Source organism: Anopheles funestus, chromosome 2RL (assembly GCF_943734845.2).
Source record: "Anopheles funestus chromosome 2RL, idAnoFuneDA-416_04, whole genome shotgun sequence".
Classification (NCBI taxonomy): Eukaryota; Metazoa; Arthropoda; class Insecta; order Diptera; family Culicidae; genus Anopheles; species Anopheles funestus.
The window spans coordinates 26,791,995-26,808,661 of NC_064598.1; the positions used below are offsets into that span (position 1 = coordinate 26,791,995).

Below are 16,667 nucleotides of genomic sequence, written 5' to 3' on the forward strand. Positions count from 1 at the left end.
AGGATTCCGGTTTCAATCAAAAAGCAATCGAGTGAGAAAATGAAAAATCAGATCATACCACCGTAACAACCTCACCAACGATGAGTACGGCCGCTGCCCAAAGGTGGCATGATGCGAGGAAATCAAACCATAAAACAACGTGGCAACGTGGTGTGCCGTCGGAGGACAAGTAAGTCAATATTGAATCGATTTCTTCATGTTTAGCCGGTGCTTCTAACCGACCCGGTTCGTACCGGGATCGCGTGCCAATCAACTGGTCGGATGGTCGTCGCCTACAACTATGCTTCTGGCGACCCGAACGATTATGGGACGGTCCCGAAGTTGGTTGGATGGAGAAGAAAAATCTAGCAATAACCTGGATGCCATGACCTGTCGATCATCGCCGGTTGGCCTATGCCTGTGTTCGTCGCGTGACGGACGTATGCCAATTTTGTACACTGAAAACCCACAGGTTTAACTAGTTTCGCGTGAAAACATTCTACAAAAACTAGTTTTATATCTTTTTCTTTCGATTATCTAATTTAGGGAAATATAGACATTTTAGTAGAAAAGAAAAGCTTTCCATTCCAAGTCCAAAAAGCGTTAATATCTTTAGTAGCATGAATGGCATATTTCTACCATTTCCAGTAAAGAGAAAACTGTAACAAGATACTTCAGCCTGATTGGCAGATATCGTTGTTTTCGGTACATATTTCTCGAAGTTGGTGTTCCGGTATTCGGTGCAAGATGTTTCGAAAGGCTGCCACGTTCATTGTTTTGTGCTGCAACCAGCAGTAACCTTCGAGCATCATGCACAGGTAAAGCGTCATTATACGAACCGGGAGCCCGTCACTGCGTCAGGGACACCTTCACATGATGCTCGAAATTAACCAGCCAACCGTTACCGAAACCTGGCTCATCGACATTAAGTGACTCTTCGCATGACTTACTTGGCTGCTGACGGATTGAGTTTCTCCGGGCGTTCGAGTATGCCGCGTTCCGGTTATACGCCGTTCCGTCCACAAGCCAACCCGTCACCGTTCATTAAAGATGGCAAGCAAATGTCTAATTCGTTCGTCATAACACCATCGATCCGTTACCCCACAGCGGGACGGTACGGTCAAACACAAAGGACCACTCCTGGCCCGAAGTAGTTGATTGAATGACGTCGTTGCTCTTACAACGTTTTTTGTTAAAGGAAATGCAAACAAATGAGCACCATTTCGAGCTTCCACCGTAAGCTCGACCGTGCGATGCGTACAAGGCGAAATGGGCGAACCGGACGAACGTAAATGAGCAACTTTTGCTCAACGGTTTAGATTAGCTACGGCAGGGAATTCTCACGACTGCTACCAATTGAACACTGTTTTCCCCCCAGAACGTATCGCATCGGTTCTGTAATCTTCTTTTTCCAAGCAAAATCTCTGCTCCCGAGCACGTTTTGGGTTTCTGTTTCTATTTCGCACAACAAAAAAATTGGATTGATTTTGCTTATTGGAGGATGTTGTAGGCTCGAACCTCACTGAAGAGTCTTCCACGTTTGGTGTGGTGTTGTTGTTTCGCACACGCGCGTTTATTGAGCTATTTTTGAGGTTAGCTGTTCTGGTGTCGAATGAGCCATTTATACGAAATGTGAGCGTATCAAAATCTTCAAACTTCTTCCATCATGGATTCTCGCAAAGATCATCCAACTACTTGTATGCTACACCCACTAGAACTCGTCTCAACAAGATCTACGGACTAGTCGTTTATATCAGGAATGAGGGAGAAAAGAGTTCGTTTTAACACGCTTTGTAGATTTTTTAGGATAAACATGACATGCCCTACGGCAGATGCTATTGATTTTATTGAGAAATTCTTGTGAGCTCAAAAAAGACATCAGCATTTCATGGAAGTGGCAAAGCAAACAGTCACGAAAATGGTTTTCATTTCGGGGAATGAAACATAAACTACAGCAAATAGAAATTTATTTGAGCCGACAACTGATTCCATGTTATTTATGCGAATTTTACATTGGAAACCACTTCAAAAGTCAACTGACACGTTTGGTATATCGATAATGAAAGCATGCGGTGTAGCTGTGAAAGCGTTTTCGTGAGAAACATATTTGATGGAACATAAGGAAAATTAAGTAAAAAAAAAGCAAAAAACAAAAAATAAAGTAAATTATTTGAGATTTATTGACAGTTACAACCGTTTTTTAGGGTAAGAGATTTTTGTTTGCTATGTTTAATTTAGTTTCTTGTTACTACACTTTTACATTTAAGAACATGTTAAGGCATATCAATATAAAATATTGGATCCTATTCATTGCTCTCATTTCTTCGACAAACTCATCCAAATATTGCAACCCTATGTATTATATTTATCTTGGGTATTTCGTAAATGACGGACAAAGAGGCAACGAGCCATAAAAGTCCTAACGACACTAAGAAATAAATTAACAACCTTGCGGTGAAAAATTTTCAAAGTATAATTTTTTGATGTAAAAAATTACTCTCTAATTCATTATAAATAAATGTCAAGAATGTTTAAAAATTTGTTATTTTATATGTTAAATCTAAATTCTTCTTAGTCAGAAGCCTTCTACGTCTGTCTATTTCACAACGTATGTGAAAGATCAACTTGTCTAGAATATTTTCAAGAATAATCAACGATTTATGTTTCAATGAGAATTCGTACAAATGCCAGAAGTGTTTTAATACAATTATATAAAATATTCAAGTTTTAAAGAATAAATAAAAATACGGACGAAATAAAGTCATCCAACGGAATTTGGAGTATGATTAAAAAGCTAAAAACCGTTTAAAAAATATTTACCATAAGCTTTATCGCAATTCTCGTTTATTAATCCTAGAAAAAAAATTCACTCGCCTTTAACCATTTTATCACATTTATGCCCCTTTTAAGCGCTTAAACCAGTGATCTAAATAGCGCAAAAAATCCCCCTTCGTTATTCCATATCACAACACTGAACAGAGCAGGAGAGAGCTATCAATCATGCATAATCTAATTAAAAATTACAAACAAAAACCACATGACTAGTAACTAGGCTTCCAGGGGCCGGGAAAACGCGTCGTTCGAACCCTTCGAAAGAAAAAAGGTCAACTCCTTAGGGAAGGATACTTTGCTGTCCGTTTTTCGCGTGCCTTACACGGTGTGTTAACGCAACAGAGGCGTGCTTCGGGTTTTGCTCGATGCACCGATTATCGTCTTACTTCCGGCAAAGACGTAGGCCTAGACGCATAATCACCGAAACGGTTTCGAAAACTCGCTTTCCCGTTTCTACCTTATAGGGTGGAAGAAAAAAAACAGAAAACAACAAGACACCTTCCCGGAAGTGCAATCAAGCGTTGCCATTAAAGGTACGCACCCTTCAATGCCTAGCATATTATTTTCCTTTTTTGCCCCTTTTCCCCTCGTCGGGAGTTTCTTTACCTTCAAGTATGTTGATCCACGCGACTAGCAACAGCCATGAAAGCAAACGTGTCGATTTTCATTTCCATCCCGAGGAACAGCTGAACGGCCACAAATGGTGGAGATGCGAATGGACGGATAATTTGCAGCGGTTTAAAAAAAAAGAAAGAGAAACCCGAGGCACTAGTGTTCTCCTCTTCTGTTGCTCTGTGTTCCACTCAATGCAATCGATATTCTACGGCTAGTCAGCAACAACATTAAAAACGATCACAAACAGACGTGTTTGTGCAGCTTAGCCGGCCTTTTTTGCGCAAATACCGCTTGCCTGTAGGGAGTGTAGGTAAGGGCGGAGAAATGTAATGTTCTCTCCCTTTTTCGATCGTGTCTCGGTTGGCACTGTGTCAAGCAATCGATTTATCATTAAATCCCAACTGATAAGCGACCCTTCTGAAAACATCAATAACACGATCAGTTGCGTTCCAGGCTGTAGTCATATTCCTTATCACGCAAACGTTCAACAGTGGCAGCAATAATAGTGCCATGATGCATCGTCCATGCTATAAAAGCTATCGAACATATACATGTGTATGTTTGTGTATGTTGAAAGCATTACCCGCATATATGCACTCACAAACCATTGCTATCTGTACGGAAAAGTTACCACATTTTACTCATCCCACAATAAACCAATTTCTCTTCAAAAATGCATCTAGTCCGTTGCCCTTCGAGATATTTTTACAAACCGAAAAAGAGATAAAACAACACTAAAAATTCAAAAAACAAGAGAATGTAGCTAATCGATAAGCAACAAATATGGGACATTGCAATCGCATTGCGGAAAACACACGGAAGGAATAGGCCGACCCTAATCGCCGACACACCGCATGAAGTGCCTCCCGTACCGAATTGGCACAGCTGACGGCATCACAGCGACTGCATACAAACAAATCATACCACCAAAAACGAGTGGCCACAGTGAAGGTTTCCTCTGTATCAGTTCACGTACAGTTAATCTTCTCCGTTCAGTCCGATCGTTGCATTCTCCCTCGAAGTTACGCGCCCAACCTTGAAAACATTTCAACAGCATAGAACTGAAACACAAAAAGCATTAGAAAAAAGGATGTGGTATCGTTGCTTCCACGGTTCTGCATTTCAAACGATACCATTTTCCACCAAATTCCTATCCACCGTTGCACAGCTGCGATGATAAAATAAGGTTGAAAAGAGAGAAAGAATTTCTACGGCATGGGAATGGTAGCAGACGGCCCCGTGAACCCACCCTTATCCTTTACGCTTTCGGATAGCCGAAGCCATTGCTATCCGATCCGAAACAGCTGCCATTCCATAATTTGACCGGGATCATCCGGGTAACGTTGCGCCTTTTGGGTTGGGCCGTTTCAATGCGAAAGCGAGACAGACAAGAAGAATCGGCTGAAAAGCGCTGACTCAATTGGGTACGAACGCCACGTTACGTTACCCATTTCCTTGAGTGTTTCGCATTTTTTTTTTACAAGGGTGTGATAATGAGTTTACTGTTTCACAAAAATCGAAAGATGTCTGTAACCTGGGTTGGGTGCCCGGTTCTGAGAAAATATTCTCCCCCCAAAAAATTCTCCCAAAACCCCTACTACTCCGCATGACTTTTTTCGGAAGATTCGATTGTTTGGGTGTCAAAAATTATCCCCTTTCGTAGCTTTTGTACCATGAACATGACAAAATTTCGTGACTAAGTTTGTCTATTTTCCAGTGACTCTAACCGGATTCGTAGGAAAAACTTTTCACCCAGTACAAACGAGAACGGGACTCTGGAACAAAGGATGAATCGTACCGGATCTATCAACCATCTCAGCTGGGCAAAATTGCAAACACACTAAGCCAAATCCTATCCTACAAACTTTGTCTGGAAGCAGAAATTTCGTAGCTCATCAAAATGGTCGACGGGGGAAAAAAATTAGACAGAAAGTTAGCTTTTCTCACCCAAAAAACTTGTCAACTTCGCAGCCAACAGCAGAGGGACAAAAGCGACTACTGGCCTCTTTAATTTTGTGATCCAAAAATTGCACACGCTTCGGGCGACAATTTGCTTTACAGTAAAGCACCATCTTACATGGAAAAACTGTTATCTGACCCAGAACAAAAACGGTACCACGAAAATATCAAGCCGGAACATAAAAATGCTGTTGGAACACAAAAAAACGAATAGAGACCCGCCGTAAAAAAGCAACCATGGCACGTTCGCGCAGTAAGAAATTGAATTTTGAATTTTTAATTCTCTAAACCGGCAAACCGTCGAGGTTCATTTGACAAATGGTCACACCAAGTGCGGGGTACGATGGACAGGGATGGCACATTTACGAAAAACTTCCATTTCTTTTCATTCCCAGGTTTTTTTATTTTGTGTGGGCTTATTTCGCTTTGTTTTGCTCTATGTCTCCCTCTTTGAAGGTCTTCCCAATCTGAATGTGACTATAGGCGGAAAGCGGAAGTTATGATAAACGAGTAGCACACAACGATATTGATAGGGCAACTGCATTTACCTTGAAATTCGACCTGATTAATGTGAAGCATTAGGCAAAATGATAAATTAATGTTGAAAAGCAACACTCGACCATGGATAGCACAGACCTACGCTAATAGTTAAGATACTCTTGGTCGGTCGCCATCATTGCGATTAGAGGAAATTGAATACTTCAAACAAAACTCACTCTGGACATGCATTTACGACGTTACCAAGTGAAGCAGACGACAGACTCCTTCACCCTGGTTATCATCATAAAGACAACTCAAAGTCATCCAAATGATTGCAAACACACGGAACATGTCTCATCCGGCACCAGACACAAGGGAACCGGGAGTCTCATGACTAATGATGCCTATGGACTATGGGCCTGTTCGCACAATGAACAACTCAAGCAATAATCCCTCCCGCCGTTTTTGATCTTTGTGAGCTCGGAAACATTTCTCCCTCTTTTTTATCACAACATTAATGCTAAAGTTGCCCTCACTCCTCAAGTATTGTACATCGTTTCCAGTTCAAGCACGTCCGGATGTACAGCGAGAAGATGAAATTAAAGATGGATTTTGCTGAAGATCCGGGTTCTACATATTGCAGATCCGGTTGATTTTTTTTTCTCTTCTAGAATGGTAAAAAGCGAGAAAAACGAAAACAATCACCGAGTACGAGATTCAACTACGGCGCAACTTCCCTTACAACATGGGACTGTCTCACGTGTTCTTTTCTTGACCCATCGACTTGCATCAGACACGATGGCAAAATGGTTGTAGTTACTGATGGGCTAAAAAGGGGAGGAAAAAAAAACCTACTCCCATAGAATAGACCGAAGCACAAAAATACTGAAATCTCCCAACGTTCCATTGCAGAAATGGAGCTAAAAATTGCACCAATATGGTTTGGTGCATTGTTTTGCAACACGCTGCGACCCGATGTACCGTATTATGTGGTGTGTGCTGATTGAAAGCAAACAAAGCAGATCCTCAGTGTTGGCGCACGATTCTGCTGCCATGCTGCCTTGAGCTTGGGCTAAACAAAGAGATCAAGATAAAGAGCGTTGTTACGGCAGATGAGACATGCTGTGGTCGAGATCAAGTCCAATAACTTTTTTGTTTTGTTGTTGTATGCATGTGTGGTTCTGGTCTTGGGGCTACTATTTGTATTGTCATCCTGGTGTATGAAATTCATTATCAAGACAATCAAACATGCTAGAACGGACGGATAGCCTCATGGAAGGTGGTAAAGCGGTCCTCGGGGTACAGACGAGCTTACGGTGTATGAACATCACTAGCAGATTGCTTATCTCCGTAACGTGAGAAGTGGCATGTGTTGAATGTACGAAATCATGTTATCTATTTCCAGCTTTCCAACTCTCGAAACAGACAACAAACGACACTATTAAAAGCCTAATCAAAACACGTACACTGGCTCAATTCACTTCAACGCCTGTTCCAAGGGGCTTTTATCCTTAATTTTATATCGAATTCTCCAACGATCCGACTCGATGGCTGTATTTGGGTGTGATAAAAGTGAGGGGGAAAAAATTGGAACCTTAATTCGACACCTACAACAAAAAGCTTATGTTTCGAAGCATCTACACAGGGTGTACGGTGGCTATTCATTGGTGTCACCGTTAAGAGAAACCAACCAAAACGATACCCATGATCGGGGCATGATTTGATTTTTATATCCACTGCCAAATGGGTCAACCCTCATTAAACGATAAGGATCCCGGTGTGCACTATCTTGGGCCCGTGTAGTGTAGATCCCTTCGAGTAACAAAAAGCTCGTGTACACAATAAGTACACAAACACTTAACAGTGTGATGCAAAGTAAGGAAGATTAATCTTTGAAGAAAAAAAACCTCACCTCGCATACCCAGACTGAGATTCGAGTGGTTAGTGGAGCTACTACAAAACACCCATGATAAGCTTCATTAAGCACCAGGAAATCGATCAGTAGAAATTGGAGCCCTTCTAGAATGGGCTGGGCGAGAGAAAAGAGTCTCGTACACACTGCATTAATGAGTATCCCTTTTCTACGGATCGTTGAGTGGTCAACACACACACAACGAGAGCAGCACACGGGACACAGTATCACGCCGGTTAATATCAACTCTTATAGGAGAGATTGTTGTCGGACTTTTAAGTACACGGTTGGCATTGTTTTTTTTTAACGCCGCTGCTAGTGATTTTACATTAAAATAAAGTATTATTGCTTAAGCTTATGCGACCGACCGAACCGTTTGAACAACATGCGGGAACATAAAAATGCGAAAAGTATGCTTGTCTGAGACACCAGGCAATGTCTACACCGTGGCAGAAGAACCCGGATCCGTTTACGAATTCATTCTCCGGAGCTATCGTCGTCGTCGGCGTCGTAGTCTGGTGCCATAAAATGGTTTCGCTCGATTAAGAATCACGTTAATGGATTGCTTTCGAGAATAAAAATGATTAACTACCGCCAATAAACCTTTACTTCTGGGCACCACTCGTAAGAGGGCGCACGCAAAAAAAAAACAGCCCGCCAAAAAGGTGAATCGCTTTCGAAACTCGAAATCGAAACACTAAAATAAAAGAGGTCACACGGTAGGAGGAGGGTGGTAATCTAGCGGAACCCAAACTCCCATGCCGTGTGACACAAACTCTCATGCCGAAAAAATGGAATCAACAATCCTCAAAATCCTCAAAAAAAAATCTTTTACCATTTTTAGTTTTACGAGGCGTACTCCTGAACCAAAAGGCAAATGAAGAATCGGAGGAATTTGTGCTTTTTTCCCATGGTTGGGGTTACCGAACCGCAAATGAATCTACAAATCGAAGCATAAATAAAATATATTTATGACAACAACGAATTGCTTATTCTGTACGAGTTAAAGCAGGAAGCTCGATAGACTAAATCGACCATTGAAGAAGATCGTCCCACCAATCATTCGTTTTGTGTTGGGACAGCAACGAAAGGCACTAACGGATATTGAGCAACAAGAACAACAACCAAAATGGTATACCGTGTTTTCCAATGCGAAAGGGACTCTCATATACCACACTTTCACTTAGAAGTCACGTTTTCATACATACATAAATCCTGCTTCATGTAGGAGAGTAAGGGGACAACACGTTGAAAGACACGAAAGATGCTCTGTCGGTACGTCTATCCATTCATTGGCAAAAAACCGCAAGGACATCGAACTATTTTTCTCTCCTCCCCAAAAAAAGGACGCAACACCAGAATTCAGAGACGGTGTGGACGTACAGGTTTCACTTTCACAGTCACCAATATGTGTGATCGAAAGATTCCTCCCCCATTTAGGTAACATTCGATCGAATCAGCATTTCAATGGTCTCGGATTTTGTTGAGAGCAGCCATCCCGAAGCCGGATGTGAAGACTTGCGTCTGGTACGGAGAAAATAAGGACCACCCCACCCCCAAAAGAAAGCAGGTCTTGGGTTCGAATCTCGAACTTAATTTATTACCCTGAAAAGGTTCGTGATTTTGCCATAGATCACGGACCACTAGGAAACCCCCCGAGGAGCACGTACCGCACATATAAGGCCCCATTAGACGAGTCTGGGCCGTAGCGGAAAAGCGTTCGTTCCTTCCGCCCGTTCTCGATGGTAAGTTCTCGAGCAAATATGCCGGTTTGCCGGACACGAGGCCAGTGACTAATGGCATTCATGCATGAAGTGAGGTTAGTTTTTGCAGAACCAGAAAACCAACAACAACAAAAAATCGATCTCTTCCCCAAAAAAGACACCCACAAATAAAGGCATCCACTGAGGGATGATGGCACAGGCAAGCGAGCCTATCATTTGCACTTTAACTACAAAAGCTCCCACAAGTGAAGACGTCGTGCAGTTTGGAAAGCAATTTCCGCTCGACAGGAGAAACATTGGAACAAGCGGACATTGGCGAATAGTGTCCATGCGCGGATGTCGTCCTTTCACCCAAACCGTGTGCAACAATTCGAACGATTTGTTTTCTGTTTTTTTTTTCTTCTTTTTTTGGAGACGAAACCCAATGAAGCATCGGTGCAATTGACTGTTATAGTTTTTCTTTCTCCAAAATGCATGATATTTTTTTCTATCTTGCTTGTGCTCCACCATTCATCCTGTTGCTATTCGCGTGCCGGGAAAGACAAAAAAATAAGACCACTTTTGACAGGGTCCATAAAAAGTCATGCTGCTTTATGAGCCACATCCACTCGTCATTTTCGTCTTCCTTCCCCCATTCCGACAACTAAAACCACACCATTCTTAGCTTTGGTGCACGTTTTGGGGGGGAAGAAAAAGCGTTACAAATTCAAGTGCCTCGATATCCCGGGGAAGTAGAATTTAGGGAAGGATTTCCTTTCCACTATAGGAAGGTGGGTGGATAAACGTTACTCGGAATGCCTCTATCACGAAACCTTAAAAGAAGAGGAAAAAAAAATACACGCTCAAATGGATAAAAATGGATCATATAGCAAGTTAATGGTGAATCAGCGCCCACCCACAGAGCTAACTGGGGGATTTTTTTTTCTCCACCAAGAACCAACCATTTTCACGTGTCAGAACTCTTCCATATTGCCGTTGGTAGGCACTTAAACGAATATGTCGTCACTCGCAAACGAAAACCACTTTTTCTTAAAGGAGCCCATTTACTGTGTTGTGGAAATAATCGGGTTGGAGGGGTTGTTGTTTCGTGAGCTACTACTACCACCCCCAGACACGAACTAGCCCCAAAAAGGACAGAATGAGCCAGCTTGCTTGGAAGTGTGTGTGTCTGTGTGGTAAAACATTTTACGATACTCTATTTTTTCCGTTCGCTTACACGCACGTACACGCTAAAACGGTGGTGGCCACGGGAAGAAAAATTGTGCCCCATTTTTATGAATCACGAAAACGCGAGCTTCCACATCGGTACGATCAATCGGGTTTCATTATTTTCTAGGAAAAATGCGTCAATCACACACGCGTTTGGCTAGGCTTTCTGCTATCTTTAGCCGTATATAGTCGCGTAAGTTTTGTTTATGTTGGGGATTTTTTGTATGTTTTTTGTTATTGCTTCCTTTGTCTATGACGCTTCCTTTTCTACGGTAGTTTTTTTATTGCACATTACATTTAACCAAAAGGCTGATATAGTTCTATGAGCGTTTATCATTAGTTTCTTTCGAAGAAGAAAAAACCAACATAAACACGGAAACCGACCGACTAATGTTTGCGTTCGTTCAATCAATTCTGATGATTCAAGTGTATTATTTTCAACTTGGAGAACATACTCAATTACACATTCACGACAACAACATTCATATCGTGTTTGTTGTTTGCTTAATTTTAAGATTCTTTTATTTGTGACTCAACAACCAACAAAGACGCAAACAGCTGTTTGCTGCAAATGCGATTTTCAAAGCTATCTTTTGCAACAACCCATCGCTGTTATCTTTTCTAATTTAAGCAAACGAATTATTTGCTCAACTCAACCGATAAGCCCAACTCAAGTAGCGCGCGTTACGCGGAAAAAAGTCACTAGAAAATGCAATTAGTGAAACATGCAGAATGCGGAAGAAATGCAGCACAAAATCAATATTTAATGCAATTTCAACACGTCCTATTCTTATGCGCGTAACAATGACTGTTCTTACTGTCTCCGAAGGTTCATTCGCTCAGCTACTTCCACACCTCATCCCCCCGGGGTGGAATCAACCCCCTGACATGCACAAACACTGGTTGTGCATTCGCGCTTGTTTTGCAAGATATTTCCGGCCAGGCAAAAGATGTGCAACATTTGCATCCATTGCTCCAGAATGGTTTTCCCCCTCCTAGCGGTGGCATCGAAGCTTTCGATAAAGCACCGAATGGTTGCTCTTACAGCGCCGTTTGCATTCTTTTCAAACCTCCTTATCAAGTGGCAGCACTGAAAGTACCGGATCGGAAACTTGGTACGGGACAAACACAGTAACACACAGACGCAATGCAAACTTCAGTTCAGACCGCTGTAAGGGTCGCTTAGCCGGCGTAGAACGAAGATAAAAATAGCTAACGCTACACAGCGAAACAACATCGAAGCGCACTTCCAACCGTGCACAGCGCACAAGAAATCAAACACCCCTCGAACGACAATGATGTGGAGGCCTGGGTTTTACTTTACTTCCTTTTATGGAACGCATCGCGTTGCACCGGTTTTGCCGCATTGTACGGCGTCTTTACGTACGACTTTTGAAAATCAACATGATCCACACACACACATACATACGGATGCATCGATGCATCTGTAGAGATTTCAGTGCTGCGTTTTATGGCCAAAGTGTATACTCCACCCGCAACAGCGTCTGTTTACAAACATCATCCATTGCCTGGAGCGGTCAGAATCTAGAACCCCTTTTTAACATCCAAGCGGGGGAATGCATTAATGCAGCAAATGCAACCGGTACCAGGTAGCATCATCGAACGTTCATCAGCATCCCACACAAACACAGCCAGGGAAAAGGAAACATTGTTGGAAAAGATTACAAACAACAAAACTCCACACTTCATGTCTAACATTCGCGAGTTCAACTGTGGGCGAGTTATGCTTTAGCCCACTCGTACAAACACACTCCTCCAGCATAATACAGCAGTGATCGCGCTTGTTCGCCATACATGCATCGCACAGTGCGGCATGGTGTGAAGCATAAACCCCCTTTTCGGGGAACCTGTTGTGCAAAACGATGTATGTTTCGCTATGCGTTCCCTTATTGTACGTGTGTAGTGGTTGCAACGGATCGTTGCCACCAAAAAAAAAAAAACAAAAAAAAACCTGAAGTTGCTGTTTTGCCCTCGGTCAAGACGAAACGTACGAAAATGGCATGGAATTGAGGTTCGCTGACTCAGCGAAACCGCCACGGCAAAAGGTGAGGCAGTGAGAATGAGCAGCGATCGTAACGGGGTGAGCGTGAGACAGTATGCGATCATGCGTGAATAAAGTAACGCTCACTGGCGATCATTCCGCTCACACAGACGAAATGGTTTCATATTGTTTGTTTTTGATTATTTTTCTTATCTTCCCTGTAATTGTTTTAGGCGAAGAAAGAGTGCTGGATGCTGGAATGATCTGGTACCGGTTTGCACACATACACAAGCGCAAAGATGCGATCAATGAGGTGTACTAACGCGTGCCCGAGGGGAACTTGATCCAAAAGACCCCTTACCTTAACCCCAATCCGTTTGCTAACAGCACCAGTACACACACACACACACACACAGGCGAACGATGTATTTTTCCCTCCTTTAAAAATTGTTCATTAATTAACCCTTTCCATTCGACGGCCACTTGACTTACTCACCTTGCTATGGCGGTCGTTTAATTCATTCGCTGTCGCGGCCAATCGGTGCTAACAAAACGGCCGGCTTTAACTCCTCAAAGTGGGTTTTTGTACAGTTGTATGTTTTGGTTTTTTTTCTTTTGTTTCATTTATTCAATCGTTGCACATATACTTGATCGGACACTTCGGATTCGTGTTTATTTCGTTAAATCATTTTGTTTTCGCTTTATTAATTTTTTTATTTTTCAACACTCAACTGAGATCGGTTCACTAATTCCATTGATGTAATGAGTAGTTGTTGTTTTTTTACTTTTATTCCACTCGAACAATGCACTTTACTTGCCAAAATAGCGAAGCTACAGGAACGCTAATAAGAAATATATAATATTAATAAAACCATCCATGTGTTTAGCACATTCGTATCTGCAACATCACAAACTGCAAGTGCAACAAATCCCCCGCAAAAAAAGCTTTACAATCAATCACACAACACAACAGCGCACTCACACATCTTTCGTCACCTTTACAATCTGCGAAATCACGGTGTTGTTTTCATTGAACCGTGCTGCAGCAGACACACTCATGCACGCAAAATGCACACGAATGCATTCGTTGGATCGCGGAGTGCATCGGGTTTAAACTAAATGCAACACAAGCAGCAGGGGAAAATAAACAAAAAAAAACACACAACTCCAATGAGGCGGAATTGTTCGAATGCAATTTTACAATCGATGCACTTACACTCCCACACACACACAAAAACACACCGTTGATAGACCTGACCCGTTAATGGGTGCTGATGGGACACGCGCCACTACTTAATCACACTACATGCACCAGGATGCAGTCCCGTGGTGCACTTTTTTCCCCGTTTGTTAAAAAAACACAGCTCCGAACTTGCACAAATCAACCTCCGAGATCGAGTTGCCGCCGTATACGGTTCGTAACTGAATACGAAACCAAACCAGTTCTCGCATCCATGGAGCATTTGCTGTCGCACGATCGCCCGCGGTGCTGGTGTTAGTGGTGATGCTGCTCTACGCACACACGCTATACCATCGTGCGCGAGAATATCAAGTTGTGTGCCTTTTAAGAACTGGTTTTTTTTTCTCAGCTAAGCAGCCTCCCGTGCTCGAATTATAACGCGTCGAGCTGCTCGAATGATCGTACTCGCTCGCTGCTCGAATCCGCTTTGCAGTTGCGGGGGCTACACGTTAGCGCGAATTAAAATGCGATAGAATTAACCTTCTGCTTATCTCGTGCCAAGTGTGTACCGGTAAAACAAAAGGTTAAGAACGTGAAGCAAAAGATAACAACGCACACACGCACACACACACACACACTAGCAAACGCTCGCACGCACAGTCGTGTTCTATCCTCTTGAATGCGTGTCTGCTTTGCTTGACTGCTGCACACACCGAATGCCATTCGTTAGAGCAAGATCACACTCAAATCATCCGATACTTTCTCGCCTGTGTGAACCAGTTTTTTTTTTCTTCTCTCTGCTTGCCTTTAATAACACTGTTCCCTTTTCCAGGCACGTTCTTTTCTCTGTTTTGTGTGCGTGTAGGTACGATTTTTTTATATTGTAGCTCTTGTTATTATTGTCGGTTGTTTTCTTGCCGTCTCAAGCATACTTTAGCTGAATCGCAGTGTAAAAGGGCACAAGCAACATAATCAACGGGAAGACGAAGTAGGCTAGAAAAAGCGAGCTTCATATAAACAAAGCATGGATGCACACACACACACTAACGGAAATGTATCTCGCGGTACACGCGTTCCATTTCTAAGGTTGTTGGCGGCACAATCTAATAAGAAAGCATCTATAGGCTCGTGATGTGAAGGAGCCAAAGCGAGACAGCACAATCTAGGGCTCTCTGTTCGGCGCTATGTTGTTACGGTGATGTGAGATTTATGTACATATTCGTTGGCTGCTTCACGATCAAAGCCGCTACCTAATAACGGCGTTTGTTTCAGAACCGATTTTTATTTCCAACGCTTTTGTATTAGGTAGGCGACTGAAAGGCACACAATTGAACGGGATTTTACACGCGTGTTTTCTTCATTTTCTAATCATTTTCGGTGAGCCTTAAGGCTGCATCCTTTTACCATCCGCAAACTACAAAAAACACTCCTTCAACATCCATGCCGCAGCGCTAGACCGGCGAACGAAAGCGTAACTTTTCCGCTATAAACTAAATCCACCCACCAACACACATACACACGCACATTCACTTAAAGCCTACACCCAAAATGCTTCACCGCAGAAGGGAAGAGATCTCTGTAAGCTTGTAACACCTTTCCCCTTTACACGGCATTTCACTACCCTTCTTCGCCAGGGCAAAATACGTATTTTTGGCTCACTGCTTTTTTGGGTAAGGACGAGCAAAGGACAATTTTATACACCTCCGCGTTTTAAAGCTGTATGCTTGTGATTTACGTACTTGCTTTCTTCTTTCTTTTATTTCTTCTACACCAGGTAAGCTTTCACAAATGATACACGGTGTTGCTGGTCGTGCGAAATACGCGTACGTAAAATACGTAAAATTAGCAACGCGCGATAACACGTCCGTGCATGCCGCTGCTGGAATGGACATTGAGATGAGAAATTCCAGCAGCAGAGCGAAACGCGTACGTGCGAGCGAAAGCAATAGCGAAACGGGACGGGTGCGAAAGAGAACGAACAGAAGGCGCCTTCGGAGCATGTTTCGTGTTGCGTTCGGGTTGCGTTTGCACATTGAGACAATAATGGGATAAAAAGAACAAAGTAATATCTACGTTCAAGAATGCAAAATAAAAATTTATAATAATCAATAGTAAATGTAATAAAAGTTAAATATTTTTTTGTGTATTTTCTCTTCTTAAAACAATTTCATTAAATGCAATACAGCAATTTGGTCATATTACTAACCACTAGTGCATACTTTTTTTATACCATAGTCCAATGCTCGGTTAGCTTCGGCGTATAAAATTCGAAAACATAGTTCCCAGGTGACAAAACTCCTATACGTCAGTTGCTACCAAGCAGCTGTAACGATATTTATTTACCCGTTTTGTATAGCATTGTCTCTTTCTCTCCTTTCTCTCTCTCTTTCTCTCACGCTGTCGCGCGAATGCAGCATATGGTTACAGTCCGGCTCGCTTTTCGGTAACAGTTTATAAGAAAATTTTCCGGAATTTCCACAACGATATAATTTTCATATTTGATTATTGTAAATTAATAAAAAAAATCTCATAGTATGAGTACGTTAACCATTCTAAGGAACTTTTATCTTGTTACCCAAAGTATACTTATACGATTTAAAGTTTTTTTTAAGAACTTCTAACTTTTCCACGAAAGCTAAATGTGTGCTCCAAATATACCTCAAAAAGCAATTACATTACGTTTTGTCACTCCAATGGAGAACATTTCAAGTATTTCCTTGGTATTTTGCTATTTCATTACACCACTACTTCACTCAACGCGCTCACTTTGTGTAA

At 42.2% G+C, this 16,667-nt stretch overlaps 1 long non-coding RNA gene across 1 annotated transcript; it reads right to left on the reverse strand.

Moving 5' to 3' along the window:
* Positions 1 to 3,411: 3,411 nt before the first annotated feature.
* On the reverse strand, positions 3,412 to 15,903 carry LOC125765353 (uncharacterized). The gene is made up of 2 exons (XR_007418540.1): positions 15,632 to 15,903; positions 3,412 to 13,554 (listed from the first exon to the last, which is right to left on the reverse strand). It is a non-coding gene; the product is annotated as an uncharacterized LOC125765353 (long non-coding RNA).
* Positions 15,904 to 16,667: the final 764 nt, after the last annotated feature.